Below are 4,292 nucleotides of genomic sequence, written 5' to 3'. Positions count from 1 at the left end.
CACAATGTTGGCCACGATGGTCTCGATCTCTTGACCTTGTGATCCACCTGTCTCGGCCTCCCAAAGTGCTGGGATAACAGGCCTGAGCCACTATGCCCGGCCCTAAAAGTGCTCTTTACCAGACTCTCTTATGCAAAGGGTAGCCTGCAACATCAGCTCAGAGTTCCTAAGAATTCTGGAAGGGATGATTCTTCACTCTTCTTTATTCTTTCTGCCTAGTTTTAAGGATGTGAAATCCATAGATTCAGCAGCTATCTTGCAACCATGAAGTGACGATGTCTTCTTACTAAGGATGGTAGAGCAGAATACAGGAAAATATTTTTCCTAATGGTATTTTGGGCTGCAACATTACACAAGTGTCTTGTTAGATGAGAAAAAAAAATCCTACTTGTTTAAGCTAATGGGGGTTTGGTTTTCTGTTATGAGCAAGTAGCTTCTCTCCTAAGTCATTCACTGCTGCAGGACCTCAGCACTGTTTTGTGGGTTAGACACAATGTCAGCACATCATACAAATCGGTCCTAAACATCAGGGAGCAGCGTAAGGACCTGGAAACTTATGTAGTAACCACAGCACAGAGGGTGAGTGTAAGACTTAATAATTCTCCAAGAATAAATGTAGTGTGGAACTTCTGCTCAACCTCCCAGGTGTGTCTGTAAAGCAGGAGGACTGGCAGCAGCCACGATGGCTGTCACAAGGACATGGAAGTGCTCGCTCTATAATGAGACAGAATCTTGAGATCCAGGCATTTGCTGCATACACTTGGCCAATCCTGCACTGTTTACAGTTGCTGGGAAATCCTGAGGGGAAGAGTGTAATAGGAAAGAGAATTGACTCAATATTTTCAGGGATATGTAGCTCTGGGATAGACCCTTCAAAAACGGGGTAACAGGCCACCTTCTATTGCTCCAGGTTCATGCAGGATGAACGCCCTGTGGAAGAGGACCAGGGCACAAGCTTGAGGTAGTCCCTAATCTTGCTGTATTGGCATTCCAGTGGGTGGCAGGGAGGTGTCCCTGGATCCCTGGGCTGTGCTGAATTCCTTAGTAATCCTAGAGTAGCAAAAGAAAACTCAGCCCTGCAAAATAAAAACTGTAACAGAAAAGTTTCTTGATGTCACTTGTAGGGCAAAGATGAAAAGGTTGAATGTGTAAAGAACAGCAGTTTCTACAAGTCTAATATGAATAAGTCAGACAAGTTATTTTTGGTAAAAGGCTTTATGAGAGGCCCTACTCTACTGGGACTGATGATGAGGGCAATATCTTTTATATATTCATTTTCATTTTTGTTTATTTTTAATTTTTTTACATATTCAGCAAACACCTTTTAAGTACTAGGTTTGTAAAACACCATGAGAAAGTCAGTGACCAGGCAGGACAAATTAGACAAAACCAAAGACAAAATAGGCCAAGAAACTAACAATAGCCATAATGAAAACATAATGAGGCATGGGAGGCACTGTGAGTATTTAGATTCCTAAAGTTGTCTGCATATTGAAATCTCCTGAAAATCTTTTAAGAATTCAACCACAATCTCTGGGATGGGACCAGTAGGTTTTGAAGCTCCCCAGGGGATTTTAGTGTGCAGACAGGTTTGGGAACTACTGATAGAGGAAGGGAGCTCTTGTTTATCCAAAAACAATTCAGGAATATTTTGAGCTGAGCCTTGAAATCATGCTACTCGAAGTGGGGTCCCTGGGAGCTTGTTAGTAAAGTAGAAACTTGGGACCCACCCCTGAGCTACTCATTCAGGCCTGCATTTAAAACAAGATCCCCAGATGATTGTGGATGCACTAAAGTTTGAGAAGTACTGCAAAGGAAAACTCAGACAGGCTATGCTAGGAAAGCAGGTATTACCTTAGTATATAGTATATGTAGAGGAGAAGAGGGAGGAAAGATTGGGGAAGTACACCAGGGCCAGGCAGTTGAAGACCTCGGATCCTCTTCCAAAATATACCTCTAAGATGATATGTGTATTCTAGCAACGCTGCCAGAGAGGAAATGCTTTAGACCTTTCTCTATATGTTTGACCTCAAAAAAATTAAGAAAATCCAATTCATTGCCCTTTATCAAAATGTTTTGGAACCCTATACGGCTTATTCACATTATCCAACTTAGTCATTCTCTTTATTCTTTGAATATACAACTGTTTTCAGACATTCAATTAACTCCTAAAGAATAAATATTTACTATAACTAGAGATATTCAGAGAAAGGTACTAAGGGCTCTATCGATAATCTGAAAAAAATATTTTCAGCATTAGTGGAGTGTATAGCCTTGCTAGGTAACTACCGTAAAGAACACAACTATTGTAAAAAACATGGCCGGGCGCCATGGCTCAAGCCTGTAATCCCAGCACTTTGGAGGCTGAGGCGGGTGGATCACGAGGTCAGGAAATCAAGGCCATCCTGGCTGACACCGTGAAACCCCGTCTCTACTAAAAATACAAAAAAATTAGCCGGGCGTGGTGGTGGGTGCCTGTAGTCCCAGCTACTCTACTCGGGAGGCTGAGGGAGGAGAATGGCGTGAACCTGAGAGGCGGAGCTTGCAGTGAGCCGAGATAGCACCACTGCACTCCAGCCTGGGCGACAGAGCAAGTCTCCGTCTCAAAAAAAATAAAAAATAAAAAAAATAAAAAAAGACCGGAAGCCGAGACCTTAGTTCTCTTTCCCATCTTGCAAGATGGCGGGTGAAAAAGTTGAGAAGCCAGATACTAAAGAGAAGAAATCCAAAGCCAAGAAGGCTGATGCTGGTGGCAAGGTGAAAAGGGTAACCTCAAGGCTAAGAAGCCCAAGAAGGGGAAGCCCCATTGCAGCCGCAACCCTGTCCTTGTCAGAGGAATTGGCAGGTATTCCCGATCTGCCATGTATTCCAGAAAGGCCATGTACAAGAGGAAGCACTCAGCCGCTAAATCCAAGGTTGAAAAGAAAAAGGAGGAGAAAGTTCTTGCAACTCTTACAAAACCAGTTGGTGGTGACAAGAACGGCGGTACCCGAGTGGTTAAACTTCGCAAAATGCCTAGATATTATCCTACTGAATATGTGCCTGGTTGAAGCCCCACGCGCAAAAAAACCTTCACTCAGCAAACGTGAGAAAACTGCGAGCCCAGCAGTTACTGCGGGGGACATTCTGATCATCCCTCACTGGACGCCACAGGGGCAAGAGGGGTGTTTCCTGAGCAAGCTGGCTAGTGGGCTTGTTACTTGTGAACTGGACCTCCGGTCCCTCAAATGCGAGTTCTCTATTAGGAACACACCAGAAATTTGTCCATCTGCACCTCAAACCAAAAATCGACTAATCCAGCAAATGTCAAAATCCCAAAACAATCTTAATGATCGCTACTTCAAGAAGCAGCAGCTTGCGGAGGCCCAGACACCAGGAAAGCGTGAGATTCGACACAGAAACAGAAAACTATGAGATTACAGACCAGGTGCAAGATCTGATCAGAAAAGCTTGTAGACTCAACCAAATTTCTACCAAAAATCAAAAGCTGTTCTCAGCTCCAGGGCTACCTGCAATCTGTGTTTGCCATGACGAATGGAATTTATCCTCACAAATTGATGTTCTAAATGTCTTAAGAACCTCATTAAATAACTACAAAAAAAAAAAAAGAACACATTTATCTGTATGTCAAGGCTCGGGTATGTATACAGTCAAGCCCCCATATCCATGGGGAATTTCTCCCAGGACCCCTGTGAATACTAAATCTGAAGATGCTCAAATCCTTGATATAAAATGGATTAATATTTGCATATAACATGCACATCCTCCCATATACTTTAAATCATCTCTAGATTATTTATAATACACAATACAATGTAAATGCTAGGTATATAGTTGTTATTTTTTATTCATATAATTTTTATTGTAGTGTTTTTTCAAATATTTCTAATTTGCACTTGCTTGAATGCACAGATATGGAAATCGTGGATATAGAGGGTTTATTGTACACAAAAGTCGGGTTCCTTAGTTATAACAAATTTACTCTAGTACTTCCTGATTAAAGGATGTAATCCAATTCTATATGGTTAATTGTTCTGAAAGGAATTATTTTCAGAAGGGCTTTGGTCTATGTATAGTATGAAAATACACATGCAAACATAAATGTGTTTATGTGCGTGTTTCAGTAATATGAAAATGTTAGTAGTTTTCTCCGGTACAAGATTAGATTATGGGTAATTTTTTACTAGAGTACCTCTATGTTTTCTACAGTAGGTATGTGTAACTTGTATAATAAAATGTTATTTTCTTTCAAGAAGAAAATGGTGTTGAAAGCGAATACAATAAACTTCCAT

At 41.4% G+C, this 4,292-nt stretch overlaps 1 pseudogene; it reads left to right on the top strand.

Annotated features, from left to right (window-relative positions):
* The first annotated feature begins 2,679 nt into the window (after window positions 1–2,679).
* On the top strand, window positions 2,680–3,050 carry LOC108540297 (60S ribosomal protein L6 pseudogene; annotated as a pseudogene).
* The last annotated feature ends 1,242 nt before the right edge of the window (window positions 3,051–4,292 follow it).

This window comes from Rhinopithecus bieti, unplaced genomic scaffold (genome assembly GCF_001698545.2).
Source record: "Rhinopithecus bieti isolate Rb0 unplaced genomic scaffold, ASM169854v2 scaffold_18418, whole genome shotgun sequence".
NCBI classification, from domain to species: domain Eukaryota; kingdom Metazoa; phylum Chordata; class Mammalia; order Primates; family Cercopithecidae; genus Rhinopithecus; species Rhinopithecus bieti.
The sequence above is the reverse complement of the archived record's forward strand: the minus strand, read 5'-3'. Positions and strand labels throughout refer to the sequence as shown.